This window comes from Echeneis naucrates, chromosome 2 (assembly GCF_900963305.1).
Source record: "Echeneis naucrates chromosome 2, fEcheNa1.1, whole genome shotgun sequence".
Taxonomy (NCBI): Eukaryota; Metazoa; Chordata; class Actinopteri; order Carangiformes; family Echeneidae; genus Echeneis; species Echeneis naucrates.
This window is the reverse complement of record NC_042512.1, coordinates 7,720,296-7,735,844: the sequence shown is the minus strand read 5'-3', so window position 1 is coordinate 7,735,844 and position 15,549 is coordinate 7,720,296. Positions and strand designations below refer to the sequence as shown.

General features: G+C 42.2%; 9 non-coding genes across 9 annotated transcripts; 6 read left to right on the top strand and 3 right to left on the bottom strand.

Moving 5' to 3' along the window:
* Positions 1–879: 879 nt before the first annotated feature.
* trnam-cau (transfer RNA methionine (anticodon CAU)) lies at positions 880–951 on the top strand. Its single transcript has one exon. It is a non-coding gene; the product is annotated as a tRNA-Met (tRNA).
* Positions 952–1,976: 1,025 nt separating this feature from the next.
* trnae-cuc (transfer RNA glutamic acid (anticodon CUC)) lies at positions 1,977–2,048 on the bottom strand. The gene has a single exon. It is a non-coding gene; the product is annotated as a tRNA-Glu (tRNA).
* Positions 2,049–5,194: 3,146 nt separating this feature from the next.
* Positions 5,195–5,267, top strand: trnak-uuu (transfer RNA lysine (anticodon UUU)). Its single transcript has one exon. It is a non-coding gene; the product is annotated as a tRNA-Lys (tRNA).
* Positions 5,268–6,209: 942 nt separating this feature from the next.
* Positions 6,210–6,291, top strand: trnal-uag (transfer RNA leucine (anticodon UAG)). Its single transcript has one exon. It is a non-coding gene; the product is annotated as a tRNA-Leu (tRNA).
* Positions 6,292–7,337: 1,046 nt separating this feature from the next.
* On the top strand, positions 7,338–7,419 carry trnas-gcu (transfer RNA serine (anticodon GCU)). The gene has a single exon. It is a non-coding gene; the product is annotated as a tRNA-Ser (tRNA).
* A 192-nt stretch (positions 7,420–7,611) lies between these two features.
* On the bottom strand, positions 7,612–7,685 carry trnat-ugu (transfer RNA threonine (anticodon UGU)). Its single transcript has one exon. It is a non-coding gene; the product is annotated as a tRNA-Thr (tRNA).
* Positions 7,686–7,865: 180 nt separating this feature from the next.
* trnae-cuc (transfer RNA glutamic acid (anticodon CUC)) lies at positions 7,866–7,937 on the top strand. Its single transcript has one exon. It is a non-coding gene; the product is annotated as a tRNA-Glu (tRNA).
* A 343-nt stretch (positions 7,938–8,280) lies between these two features.
* Positions 8,281–8,352, bottom strand: trnaw-cca (transfer RNA tryptophan (anticodon CCA)). The gene has a single exon. It is a non-coding gene; the product is annotated as a tRNA-Trp (tRNA).
* A 7,012-nt stretch (positions 8,353–15,364) lies between these two features.
* trnaq-uug (transfer RNA glutamine (anticodon UUG)) lies at positions 15,365–15,436 on the top strand. The gene has a single exon. It is a non-coding gene; the product is annotated as a tRNA-Gln (tRNA).
* Positions 15,437–15,549: the final 113 nt, after the last annotated feature.

The window sequence follows — 15,549 nt, the reverse complement described above, 5'->3', positions numbered from 1 at the left end:
TGAACACAAGTGTACATGTGATGACAAAACAGCAGCCATTGAAGTCCACTTAAAAGCAAACTCCAAATGTTTCGGCCTCTTTTTTTAAACTCACGTCAAAACATCATAATGAAGTTACGTCAAGTACATATAGAGCAGGTCTAGACCAAACTCTTATTAAAATAATTTTGACTTTTATTTTGAGAGCAGGAAGAAGGATATCCAATCATCTCATCTGCCACACCATGCAGGGAATGTAGCTCAGTGGTAGAATGTGTGCTTTCCATGTATGAGTCCTTTGGTGCAATCCCCAGCATTGCTAAACAAGCACAGGAAGTACTTATTTGTACGAATATGACATGGGTGTCATTCCCATTCTGAAGTGTCCAAGGTGCTGGATTAAGGCTCCACTCTCTTCGGAGGCGTGGGTTTGAATCCCACCACTGCCAGTTGCCTCCACTCCTCTGGATCCTGTATACAACATCAGTTGAGTGTGATGACTGAGTTGTCAGTTTAACACATGATGGATTCTAGGTCTCCCACATGAATACCTTTTATACCATTCATGCTGAAATGAGAGATAAAAAGCTTGGAGGAAATGTCAAGGTGCCAAAGGTGCCACAGTTTCTACTAACAGTTCTTCTTCTTCTTCAATCACCAGGACAGCAGATATTATCAGTGATATGGGGGGTGGGGGATAAGGAAGTAGTTTCAAAGTCACAAATGTTACCTTAACTTGAGCACTGACTTGACTGTTGAATTCAGTAAGTGCTACTTGTTGGGGCAGTGCTGACTGACAAAGACAACAACTTCTTCTTAGAATACAATACTGACCATTTCAATTATGAAACACAGACGACTTCCTTTTGTACAAGTTATTCTCTTTGCAGTTGTCCTATGAGCAGAGTGGCGCAGCGGAAGCGTGCTGGGCCCATAACCCAGAGGTCGATGGATCGAAACCATCCTCTGCTAACAGCTTTTTAGCAACAGCTAGCTGTTCACTATCCAAAGTTGTATTTGAAGATGACATCATTACAATAGTAACAATGCCATACTGAAGCTGCACTAGCTGAAGAGGGAAGATCTTCAGTACATGATTAACCTTGCTTGTTTTAACTCCCAGCAGTTTTCCTTAGCAGTGGAAGTAAAGCAAATTTCAAATGTTGTTTTAGTGCCAAGTACCCAGTCTGCCTCCTTCGATCTATTCACTTTTTTTTTTCCAAAGCTTAGCTTGCATGCCAGCCCGGGGGAATTAGCTCAAATAGTAGAGCGCTCGCTTAGCATGTGAGAGGTTGTGGGGCTCATCTGCATAGCAGTGAAAATTAGTTCCAGCTTTGTTGTTGCTTCTGTCGGCAGAACTCAAAGGTATCTGGCATGACTACGTTTGTGTTTTGAGCTTTATTAACATTGTGCACTCTATGGTGGAGGTCATGAGAAAAAGTGGGAGGAGTCTTTGATCTCTGTGATGTCATTGGAACCTTTGTGACATCACAGAATCAGCATCTCCTTTGATGGTTACTGATGGAACAGGAAAAGGTCAGATCCTGATATAATCTTGTGAATCCACAAGTATGCCTTTCTTTGTTTGTGTACCAACAGCCTGAGCTCTGGTTCTGATGGCGTGGTGTTTTGTTTTGTTTTGATGAACCTCATTATGAATTAACCTTCAGCAGGCTTCAAAGACATTTAGAGATCTTTCAAGATGGACCTAAAGTCTGACATTTTGGATAATTTTGCTGAGAACAGCAGGCTGCAACAGGGACAGACTAAAATGAGCTCAACGAGGTGATGATTCAAACCCATGCGTGCAGAGCAGGGTATGGATTAGCAGTCCATCATCTTAACCACTTGGCCAGAGTGGCTGTTGTTAAATCAAATGCTCAGAGTTCAGGGATAGACTCAAAGTTCGTTGAAACTCCTACCTGGAAAACCCCCACGTGCATGATAACATTTTTATGTTATGGGGTCAATCACCTGCATTTTTCAATAAAAAGGCTTTCCCTGACCGGGAATCGAAGCCGGGCCGCAGCAGTGAGAGTGCCGAATCCTAGCCACTAGACCATCAGGGACTTAAGCTGTAGCTGGACAGAATAGTTTAATTTTTACTTTTGATGAACCTCATTATTTACACACAGCACATTCAGGACGTTAATGTGACAGTTTATTTTATGCTAAAGAAAATCCTTTGTTATTTGTCACAGTGGACTTGGCTCATCATATTTTGCTGACTAACTGGTATTGGAGTTTTAAGCTCCTTATTTTGGCCTTCTCTTGTTGCCGTATCTCCAAAGAGCTAAAGTCATGCATAGAAAATTAATCTTAATGACCTGACAACAACTTTGAAAGCAGATACAACACATTGATATATGGACCTGAAGTCAGACGTTTAGGATTACTCTACCTAGAATAGCAGGCTGCAACATGGACAGCTGAACACAGAAGACAATGAGATGTGAACCCACACACAGGATACAGTAGATTAGCAGTCCATCGCCTTAAACACTAGTTAACTGCTCACATTAATGTATCTATCAGCAATGAAGGAGAGAGTCGTCGGCCACCTCGTCATGTTTGTTGTCAATTTGTTGTCTGAATGTTAGACTGAGCAGCGGTTCTGCTTTGAGTGGCCTTTTGTTTTGATGAACATCTACCACTGATCTACATCCTCTTTGGACCTTTACCTCACCACAGAGGTCGGTGAGCATCTGTTTTGGGTGTTATTCTGAATCACTATCACACTGAATCAGATGGCAGAGGTTCCACTGAGATTTGAACTCAGATGACTGGATTCAAAGTCCACAGTGCTAACCATAAGATCAAAGAACACAGATGGGAAATGACCTTCTGACAGATTTAGAAACATTTGAAATGGATTGGCCAACACACATCACAGGAGTACATCCAGCGATGTGAAGGTTCAGGATCTCTGTCAGACACAAAGGGAGCAAATGTGACCAACGAAGCCACGAAACACATCAAGAGCTCACAAAGCTTTTTAACTGCATCAATAACACAGAGAAGAGTCAGACAACCAACTCTGCAGGACAGCAGAAAAACCACCAATGGCTGATTATTGATCTCTGATCCACTAGGATGGTATGAAGTGGATGGTCAGAGTATTTTAGGATCCTCTCTGCCTTCAGCAGAATTTAATAGTGTTATTTCTTGGTGCTGTGTTAACTACCAAACACAACAAGTCATGGAATTGATGTCTTCTTAGACGTTAGATGACTTCAATTACAGAATCTATTGATTCACTCCAATCAGAGACACTGATGAATTCTTTGTCTTTCGTTCTGGTATTTCTATTCTATTTCTATATTGTAAATGTCATATATATATATTATAATATAATGTATATTATTATATTATAAATATAATATATATTAAATAATGGCAGAGAGAGAGATGACCTGGCAGTGGTGGGATTTGAACCCACACCAAGAGACTGGAGCCTGAATACAGCACACCTGTGTCACCTGTGAGACAGCTCAAAGCTGTGTCCAAATGTTTGGAGGAGTTAATGGCAAAAAGATGTCTTTGAAGCCATTTGGACACACAAGCAGTCAGCGTGCAGCATTCAACCTCACAATATTTCATGTGGTTGTGGTGTGGTTGAAAGAGGAGGCAGAATATTGGAAATGTAGGTCAAAACAAGCAGGTCATAAAAAGTCATTTGGCAAGAGTTATGGGGTACTTCGGGTGAGGTCAACTCTGACTGAGAGCGAAGCTCTGCTGGGGTTTGAATGCAGAATGTCCTGTTTACAAGACAGACACTTTAAGCAGCTCAGCATCAGTACTGCCAGTTTGTGTCTGTATCGTAGAGGAAGAAAACACAAAGGTCTGTCACAAAGGTTCTAATGACATCAAAGAGATCAAAGGCTCCTCCCACTTTTTTGTCATGACCTCCACAGTAGAGTGCACTCTGTTAATGAAGCTCCAAAGACAATCATGGTTCTGCCAGATACCTTTGAGTTCTGCAGACAGAAGAAAGAACCAAACTGGGCCAGGAGCCAAATGTTTGTTGGATCAGGCATCCTGAAATTTCTCTCTTTTGTGCAGTCAGGATGTCCAAGCAATCTCAGACTGTCCCTGTTTTACCAGCAGCTCTACAAGTGAATCGGTCTTTTTCTTTGTCCTCAGTAAAATAAACTGCATTTAAAAGCTTCACAATGTGAACAACCTTCCAAAGACAACCGTCCCAAGTAAAGTCTCCATATTGTTCAACTTTTGCTCCTACATTAAAACAAACCACTTTACCATCAACCTCAGCTGCAGAATACACATTACACTTGTGTTCACTTTGGTAATTTGGTAGGATGACTACACAGGATAAATTGCTCCAAGCTGAGTGGATAGTTGAGAGATCAGGGTGTTGGACAAGATAAAGACTTCCTGTGCTTCATAATCAACGCTGAAAAGGTTCATGCGAACGTGAAATAGTATGACTTATGCATCTGTGTCATGTTGGAGATCAATGAAAGACAGGAAATGCCTTTGATCTCCAGTGACGTCACACAGTCTCGTTGTGGAGTTATTAGTTGTTGATGTTGTTCTGAAAAAATCTGCATCAGTGAAACATTCATTCATACACGAGGACATCACGTATATTGTTGGAATAGAAAATCTTATTTTTTCTGTGTGTTCCTGAGAAAGAAGCTCATGTGCTGGTTGAAGTGAATCAGAGCAGCTTCTGTCAGGAACATCTGTTTGTTGCTGACAACATCTGGATTACAGATGACACATCAGACTGATATTATCTGTGTCATGGTGTTCAGAGATTTCAGCAGCTCACATCCAACACAGAGACTCTGAGCAGGCCCACCTGGTCTTAGACCCAGACCCAGACCCAGACCTAAATCCAAACCCAGGAGACAGAGGTTGAGTGAGTCAGTGAGGAAGAAGCTGCTCGTTCTCCTTCAACAGTTTGATCTGAGGAAAAGTCACTTCCTCTTTTCAGGAATCAACTTCTACCATCTGTCCACTAGATGGAGATAACTGAGCATCAACTTAAAAATCCTCCGGTCTTCCATGTGTGAACTATAATACCAGTGAATTAAACAAAGATCGTCCCTGGGTGGGCTGGAACCACCAACCTTTCAGAAAACAGCCGAACACGCTGACCGATTGCAACCTCTGGCTGGGACAGGGCTGTTTGTTCGAGTCAAGCTGAAATAATTAATTTAATTTCATCTGAATTATGCACCCGTCAGAAGCCTGAGTAGCTCAGTCGGTAGAGCATCAGACTTTTAATCTGAGGGTCCAGGGTTCAAGTCCTTGTTCAGGTGATGCAGCTTCTTCCCTTTAGTGGTTAACATCATAGATGTGGTGACACTGATCTATGAAGTGGCTCAGACCGCTGAGCCATCCTGACACGTGTGTCCAGCTGCCAGTCTCTGGTGAGGAAACAGAAAAGTTAATGCTAGCTTGATAGCACAGTGTCAGCTCTCTCTCTCCCTCTCTCAACCCAACCGGTCGAGGCAGATAGCCGCCCCCCCTGAGCCTGTTTCTGCCTCTTCAAGGAAGTTTTTCCTTGCCACTGGCACCAAGTGCTTGCTCATCGGGGGATCTGTTGAGTTTTGTTTTTTAGAGTTTTAGAGTTTTGTCTAGACCTGCTCTTTATGTAAAGATGATTGATGTAACTTTGTTATGATTTGGTGCTATACAAATAAATCTGATTTGATTGGTGGAGTGGCAGTGGAGCATTGTTACGGTTGTAATGACACAATTTTCAAATATAACCAACCATAGATCGCGAACAGCTAGCTTAGCAGAGGATTGGTTTTGTTCATCAACCTCTAGGTTATGGGCCCATAACCACGCAACACCACTCTGCTGCAAACCACCCAAGATGGGACTTGAACCTAATAGTGACTTGTGGGTTCAAGTCCCATCTGGGGTGGTTGCACGCTGCAACAACATGTCTCTTTGGGTTAATCGGTCAGCGTGTTCACTGAAGCAGCTGTTCACTGAAAGGATGGTGGTTCAAGCCCACCCAGGGAAGTGCTTTGTCTTATCCACTGGAACTTTACACGACACATGGAAGATTTGATTTGGAGAAGGTGTGTGTCCGGGTTCCCAGGGATGTTCTGTGGGAATATAGAACCATCCCATCACTATACACCAAGATACAAAGAAGCTGGACTTGAGAGTTTGTGAGGTTGGATGCTGCATGCTGATTGTTTGCGTGTCCAGGACGTTTCAAGGACATCTTTCTGCCGTTCTCATGTGGTAGTGTGGCCGAGCGGTCCAAGGCGCTGGATTTAGGCTCCAGTCTCTTCAGAGGCATGGGTTCGAATCCCACTACTGCCAAGCTTTGCACTCTGCAGTATAATCTTGAACTGTTTAAATCTAAAGCTCTTATGAATATAGTGTTCCACCAGTGGCTACCATCACTTTGAGTTACTGAAGTGGGGACAGACATACAAATAAAATAATCTAAATTGGCTTTTATTAGCGGTGCGACTGCTCTTGTTCTTTCTGTAGCTAAAAGTTGAAACCCAGCAAAACATATCAAATGATAAAAATAAAGATTTGAAGAAGGAATGAAAATCAAAGTGATGAACTGTGGATGGCAGCCTGCTGTTGATCTGACTGAACAACAATGCAGAAATAACAGACAAAGTCAAATGAATCAGAATTAAGAATTAAGAATTAAAGGTTCAATTCAGTATAAAATGTCTTTTTAATCATCTGACATCACAGACCTGACATCATAGATCATCTGACATCACAGATCGTCTGCCATGGCAAAAGCAGTGCAAAAGTTCACTGCAAATGCAGTAAAAAAAAAATATCACTGCAAATGCTATGCAAATGCAAATGCACTGCAAACTCCACTGAGAGTGAAGCACTGCTGGGGTTTGAATGCAAGATGTCCCTTTTTATAAGACAGACACTTTAAGCAGCTCAGCATCAGTGCTGCCAGTTTCTCTGCAGCTTTTCTCTAAAACCACGTCTGCGTCAGTGAACGCTTGTGCTCCTCACAATTGTGTGTCACTTCCACAAAGGTTGAAAGCTGTGCTTCCTCACAACAAGAAGGTGCCCTGTCCTTTGAGTAGAAAACTATCCAGGCTGGAAAATGCTGAGTCACAGGAGCATTGCTGTGTGTGGTTGTTGTGGCCGAGTGGTTAAGGCGATGGACTAGAAGTCCATTGGGGTTTCCCTGCGCAGGTTTGAATCAGATGGTTTCTCTTTTCATCTGCTGCAGCAGCTCAGAGCCTCTGTGGTTAGGTTAAGGTCCAAAGAAGATGTAGATCAGTGGTAGACAGTCATCAAAAAAAAAGGCCACTCAAAGCAGAAACACTGTTCAGGCTAAAGACCATCTTCAGACCCCATCTTCAGGTAAACATTAACAGGACGAGGTGGCCGAGTGGTTAAGGCGATGGACTGCTAATCCATTGTGCTCTGCACGCGTGGGTTGGAATCCCATCCTCGTTGGTACATATTTGCCCATCAAAGTGAGTCCACACACAAAGACTGCCTGATTAGATCGCACAGAGGCTCAAAATTTGCATTTCTTCACACGTGTAGCATGGACAAGTACAGGTTGTTTCCATTTTCCAAGGATGGCAGAGCAACATTTCTACATGTTGATGTCTGTTATATCTATAACATCTAACATTACGCGCAAGGCACTGCTGGGATTTGAACCCAGGATCTCCTGTTTACAAGACAGGTGCTTTGACCAGCTAAGCAACAGCACCACTCTGAAGTACATGTATATGCAGAGTTATGATTCTTAACAATTTTTGTCACCTGTGAAAAGTGGTCACCAAATTTCCTTCTGCTACACACAAAATTAAAATGCGTTTAAAATGTTCTGAGGGGGAGAACTTTTCAGTCATCAAAAATCTCACACACTACAACATTTAGGGTCCGCACACTCCCTGATGGTCTATTGGCTAGGATTCGGCGCTCTCACCACCGTGGCCCGGGTTCAATTCCCGGTCAGGGAAAATATCTTTTAACAGATATTGATAACGGTATCGGGGAAAAATTTCATATCGGTGCATCAGTAGTTTGAAGGTTTGAAGTCTTCTGTGTGACAGGCAGAGATACTGTCCAGTATATTAACGAGGAGGAGGAAAGAGAAACATCATGTGGTGTGTGACTTCACTTCCTCTGTGGAAAAACAAACTGAATGAAGTTCTCTAATGTCTTGTGAATGATAGTCCAATAGTCCTCCTGGAATTCTAAAATTGTCTGTGATGTGAAGAAATGAAATGGATCATCAGAAAAACACTTCTTGCTGCACCACAGAGTATGTGAGGGTTTACCAAAAGGTGCAAACAGATGATCTGACCCTGACGTGAGTTGAACACGCAACCTTCTGATCTGGAGTCAGACGTGCTACCATTGCGCCACAGAGGCGCACAGACTTGTGAAACTGTGACAACCTTGAGATAGCTCAGTTGGTAGAACGGAGGACTGTAGAGGCTGGTTGTTAAAATCTTTCAGTTGCTGGTTCAAATCTGGCTCGAAGGAGAATATTTTTTTTTCTTTTTCTCTTGTCCAGATACTGCAGCAAGGTACACATGCATTTGAAGTGAATGTGAGAGTGTGACGTATGCATGTTAGTTGTTGATGCTGTTCTGTAAAAATCTGATGACCCCAAATGTTTCCCCTGCCGTCAAATTCCGATGTGATGGGAGTTCTATGTTCGTCTTCATCTTCATTCACAACAAGAAACCAGAACATCCTTAAAAAAAAAAAAATCCTTCACAACTTTTACATATGTTGGATGTTGGCACTTAGTTCCTTTGCATTGGCTGGGAATTGAGCCCAGGCCTCCCATTTGGTAGGTGTGAATTCTACCACCAAACCACCCAAGCTGACTGAGGGTCAGTTCTGCCCACACATCCACCGTATGGTTTTGCACCATCAACGATGTCTCCCCTGATACTGGAACATCAACCCAGCACCTTGACCCACATCCTGCAGCACCTGTAGCAAATATTCCCCAGAGATCAGGTAAGAACTCTACACTTGTCTTTTCTCTGTTTGCATGTGTTCTTCAACAACATTCAATAGACATGATTAGCAGAGTCCTTCTTGGAAACTTCACTTAGTTACATCTAACTCAGCTACGTTAGACAGGTTTCTGAGGAGCTCAGACATCTGGGAGAGACTCGGAGTAGAACAGCTGCTCCTTTCTGATGCTCCACTGAGCTACAGATGATTCAGTAACAGCTGAGTCATCTTTAGTCCAACAACTGCTGTCCATTCCTACCACAGGGAGCCACAGGCTTTAGTATTTTCAGTCCTAACTCCTTTATTGTGAAAAAGTGTAATTCACATTTTATACAGATTTTTCATCCACTTTGGAAGAGTTTGGATCACAAATTTTGCAAAATGCTTTCTGCCTTAGACCACTCGGCCACCCTGACAGACAGATGGTTGTTTGAATTTGAATTACTTCCATGTGACAAGTGGAGATATGATACGCTCTACTCTGCATTGCCATCATATTGGCAGTGTGTCAGTGTCATGAAGTTCCACTTCCAGGTCATGGAAGCAACAATGAGAAGTCATTTCCACTGTGTGCTGTACAACACGGAGAAACAACAAGTTACAGGTTTCTGCATCGTTGTTCAGTCAGATCAACAGCAGGCTGCCATCCACAGTTCATCACTTTTATTTTCATTCCTTCTTCAAATCTTTATTTTTATCATTTAACATGTTTTGCTGTGTTTGAACTCCTTAACGCTTTGAGCTACAGAAAGAACAGGAGCTGTCGCAACACACAAGCATTTCAAAATAAAAGCCGATTTAGATTATTTTATTTGTATCTTTAGCTCAGATGTAGGCAAAGCACAACACTGTCGTCAAGAAGGATCTTTTCCACTTCGGTGACTCAAAGTGATGGTGGCCACTGGAGAATCCAGCACCTTGGACCGCTCGGCTACACAACCACATACAGCTGCTAGCTTCACTGCACTAATGCCACATGTCTCACATTTTGTGTCTCCTCAAAGCTGCGTCCAAAGGTTAGGAGGAGAGAGTACCAGAAAGATGTCCTTGAAGCATCCTGGACACACAACCAGTCAGCGTGCAGCATCCAACCTCACAAACTCTCAAACAATATTTCATGGTTCTGGTGAAACCAAAGTCGAGGAAAAGGACAGCACAACTGTGCGAACATCAGCATGTCGTGTTCATGGAACAGACCCTGGCTTCAGGTTTGTAGACAGATTAAATCTGTTCTCCAAAGAACGGAAAAATGATGAGACAGGCAACAGGCAATGTGTTGCACTGATGGTGAGAGTTGAATAGCAGCCTCATCAAACCGACTGACTACAGAGGTGATGCCCCCAAAACCAGGAATTGACTCCAAATATCCAAAATTAACTGAAAAAAGGCTCTGCTGTCACATTAAACACATCAAAACTGAAACAATTAAACTGTATAGTGTGAGCACATATTCATGGGTGTCACAAGATACTTGATGTCCTCACATATGAATGAATGTTTCACTGATGCAGATTTTTTTTTTGACATTCTGTTGGTTCCTGTTTTCTGCTCAAGTGATATTTTTATGAGCTCTCTTCGGTACCAGAGCATCCCTGTGACCTTACTGTGACCTGTGGATCTCATTTCTGCCAGCCAGAGTCTGTTATGAATGATAAAATCTGAAAACATTCATGGAATACATAGAAAACAGCATCACAGAGTGACAAATATTGGGAGAACTTTATAGCAAAGTATGTCACAATAAGTAGAAAATATGTTGATAGACCGACAGCATAGGTCTCACTTTGAGCGATGATTTAGAAAATAATGCTCAATGCTCATTTTCACAAAACTACAATGGATCACCGTTTAGTTCTGATAAATGACTTTGATAAAGTGAGTAACTTACAGGTTTAATCCATTTTCAGTTTATATTATTTTCATATCACAGCATATTTTAGGCATAATACAACAAATTGTCACATAATTTCTGATTGCAAATAAAAAAAACAAAAAACAAAAACACATGTTTATATAAAGATGAATTAGCAGAACAAAAGTCAACATTTTTTATGCGTTTTATTGAAATTCGTTGACAAAACCTTTTTTTCTGGTATATATGTCACTGACTCAAACACAAATGAGTGAGGACAAAAAACAACAAAGCAAAAGTAAAAACAAATTACCAAACATGTTACAGTTTACTTTTGGTCAACCAGCAAAGATCCTGCAGTCACCTGCTTCGGTCTTTCTCTTCTTACCATTTGTCACAACCAAACGGTTTCCCCTCTGTATGGGCCTCCATGTGAAATTTCAGGTTTCGCCTTAGTTTAAATTTTTTCCCACAAATATCACAGCTGAAGGGTTTCTCTTCTGTGTGGACTACCATGTGTACTTTAAGGATTTTCTGTAGTTTAAACCTTTTCCCACAAACATCACAGATGAAGGGTCTCTCTCCTGTGTGGACTACCATGTGTGCTTTAAGGATTTTCTGTTGTTTAAACCTTTTCCCACAAACATCACAGCTGAAGGGTTTCTCTTCTGTGTGGACTACCATGTGTGCTTTAAGGATTTTCTGTAGTTTAAACCTTTTCCCACAAACATCACAGCTGAAGAGTTTCTCTTCTGTGTGGACTACCATGTGTGCTTTAAGGATTTTCTGTAGTTTAAACCTTTTCCCACAAACATCACAGGTGAAGGGTCTCTCTTCTGAGTGAACTACCATGTGAAGCCTCAGATTGGCCTTCTGCAAAAAAATTTTCCCACAAACATCACAGCAGAACAGTCTCTCTCCTGTGTGGACTACCTTGTGACTCTTCAGATCCCACTTTTTTTTAAACGTTTCCCCACACTCAGAGCAGCTGATGGGTTTTTCATTGCTGTCACATTTTCTAACATTTGCATCACCTTCATGTATTTTCACATCTGACTGGGCCACTCTGGTTTCATGATAATCATCTTCACTGATTTCAGTATCAGAGGAGTCTGAGACCTCTTCCTCTGGATCTGGATCTGGATCTGGTTGAAGAGGACTCTGTGGATCACAGCTCCTGGCCGGTTCATTCATCTCTTCATCCTCACTCTTCACCTGAAACGGCCTCACAGGGTTCCTGGTCTCCTCCAGTCCTGGTACCTGGTCCTCCTCCTGTTCCTGTTTAAGGACTGGACTCTCTGAATCCTCCGGATCCGGACTGGAGGTGAACTCAGGAGGAACCTCTTTTTTCACCATCAGCTGCTGAACATCTGGAGGAAACGATTCAATAATGAATCCTCTTTATTAGCTACAATATGAACACAGTTATTCCTCCAGCTGCTTCATTCTACATCTGCCAAATACAGTCCTCAGCCTTTCTCACTCATAAAAACAACCGACCCGTTTTGTGGATCAGGACTCGGGGCTGCAGCAGCTCCAGCTGGCTCCTCTGCAGGTCGATCTCCTGCCTGAAGCCCGAAGCCTCCTCCTCATATCCGGCTACCATTCTGTCCACGGCCGCTAAGATCTCCCGGGAGGCGGCGGCGAGTCTGTCGGTGACAAAACCCCACAGGACTTCTGCTGTGGACATTTTAGCTCCTTCACTTTCCAGCTGAGGGACAAAAGACCATCAGTTGTGTGCAGCAAATATACGGATATTATCAGTATGAGACACTTTATCAAAACATTTCCTATATTATTTTTTTAAACATTGATTCAATGTGGTCATTAACCTGCAATATGCCCTTTAAGGTAACATTTGTGACTTTCTAACTACTTTCTTAACCCTCCACCCTCCATATCATTGATAAAACTTGCTGACTTGTGATTGACCTCTGAAATCACCAACACTACCCTAACAAATAGCACTTACTGCTCTCAGAACAGAAGTCTGTGCTTCAGTTGGGGAAACGTTGGTGACAAATGCATTAATTCAGCTGATCTGACGAAATGTATTAATTTTTGTCCAAATTCCATCCAGGACAACCCCAAAGAGAAGCACTTGTACAACAGGAAGTCTTCCGTCTTTTTATTTGAAATGATCAGTATTGTATTCTAAGAAGAAGTTGTTGTCTTTGTCAGTCAGCACTGCTCCAACAAGTAGCACTTACTGAATTCAACAGTCAAGTCAGTGCTCAAGTTAAGGTAACTTTTGTGACTTTCAGACTACTTTCTCAACCCCCAATTGATAAAATTATAAAACTTGTTGTCCTGGTGATTGAATAAAAGACAGAATAGCATTCCTCATTTTTTTTGTCCAATTTCCAAGCAGGACAACCCCAAAGAGAAGCACTTATGCACAAAGACTTCATCAGTGTCTCTGATTGGAGTGATCCGAGTTAGATCTGAAGAAAACATGGCTCCAAGACTTACTGTTGTTTTTGTCAATTAACACTGAAAGTGGAAAAAGAGAGCAATTGAATTGACTAAGTCACATTAAGCTTTAATTTTTACCTCACTTAGGATCTTCTCCTCAAGAGTCTTTGCAGCAACTTTCCAGTTGTGTCATCGTTCCAATGGACTCCCTTTCATGCTTCTACCTGAATTTATCTTATACCTGAATGAAACCACTCCCACAGCTGCCTGCCTACTTTGTTCGGGCGGTTTCAATGGTCTTGGTAATGGTTTGTAATGAAGAACACATTTAGTCCATCAGGAACAGACAACGATCCTCTTAAATTCACGAGGACCGTTAGCATATGGTGAGAGGACTGTTAACTGCAGTGATTAGGGATTAGGGTTGTGTTGTTGTAGCTGATCTGTACAAATTTAAAATAGCAAATCATCATAATTTTTTACTGAATTTCTGAACAGGACAACCCCAAAGAAAATCATTTATGCAGAAAGGAATAACTGTAGCATATCTGAGTTAGAGCCTCAGATATGGCTTGCTGTTGTTTTTGTCAGTCAACAAGTAGCTGAGCTGTGTAGTTGTGTTGTGCTACACACCAAACATGTCCAGAAAAGACAGACTGTTCTGTGTATTTCCCTGAAGAGTTGCACGACTGTGTTCACACCTTGATTACTGCCATCACAGTTCACCTTTTGTGTCTTACTTTTGTTATCCTTCACAAAATTTTATTTGATGGCACAGAGGGACCCGAGGCACTAATAAAAAAAGGAGGGGGGCCTGAAAGTGTGACTTGGTTCCCATCATTCATATTAAAGAGCCGTTCAAGAGACTCTCTGTGATCAGCTTAGGTTAGCTGTCATGTTTCTAAAAAAAAACAATGCGTCAACAAGTGTTCAAGTCTTTTGATGGTGTAGTGGTGGTCCGTCATCATTGGTGGTTCATCTGTAGAATTCTCACCTTCCAGGCGGGAGGCCTGGGTTCAATTTTCTGGAATGTAAAACTCAGCTGCTCTCCATGAAAAGCAGCAGTCAGCTCTGCCTGGATACAACAGTGGTCAGGGCTGTATGATGTATGTTTATACTGAAACTCTGACAGCTCTCCTCCATCTCACTCTTTTACTTACTCTGGGTTCCAGGCCTCGTTGGTGCAGCAGGCAGCGTGTCGGTCTCATAATCTGAAGGTGGTGAGTTGGAGCTTCTCACCTTTAGTTCCACTTCCAGGCCATGGAAGCAACAATGAGAAGTCATTTCCACTGTGTGCTGTGCAGAAACAGCTCAGTTGGTAGAGTCTCTGGTTCAATCCTGGATTTTAGTACCTGTGGTGTGTCCTTTAGAAGACTGTCTTTTTTAATTAATGAGAGATAAAAAGCTAATCAGGAAATGTCAAGGTGCCAAACAAACCAACAGTTTCTACCAACATTTAATTGATGAATCAGTTGAATGAGGACAGATGTGACTTAAAGCAAAACAAATTCATCAGTAAGGATCTTTCCTAAGAGGGCCCTCAGACAAAGAAGCTGGGTCACAGCACAGCACAGAGGATTTGAACCCACAGATCCAGAAGAGACTGCAGCACAGCCTGCTATGAGCAGAGTGGAGCGGTGGAAGTGTTTTGGGCCCATAATACAGAAGTTGATGGATTGAAACCCTCCTCTGCTATTCTAACACAGTGGCTGAATGTCATTTATCACTTTCTCCAGTAATGTGTACAGTTGTCACTGTGCTCAGTGACTCAGTGATGCTGTTGGATGCTTATAGGGCCGCCGTTCTTAAAGTGTGGGCTCCACCCCACTGGTGGGGAATAGAGACATGACAGGTGGGGCTTTGTTAATGCCTTTCTTTATGAACAACAAAGATCAGACATTCAAAACAAAACACCCCCACACACACAAAAAGTCATCATCAACACTTAAGACAGAACAGGTCCTTTTCTTTCAGCTCACTTTTAAGTTTTATTTTATTTTACATTTTCTTGCAAAAGAAAAAAAAAAAACACAGAACACACATTCACCATATAAGAAGTGGAGACGGTTTGGCTCCATCAATGACATCCCTCGACACTGGAACCTCGAGCCAGCACCTTTGATAAAGATCAGCTAGCAGTCCTGTGGTTCCATGGTGTAATGGTGAGCACTCTGGACTTTGAATCCAGTGATCCGAGTTCAAGTCTTGGTGGAACCTCTGTCTTCTGATTTAGTGACTACATATAACAGTAACTCCACTCCCCCCAAAACAGTGATCCAACCCTGAGCAGAGAGGAGGCTTCATGAAACAGTTTGTCTTTTCACCTGCTG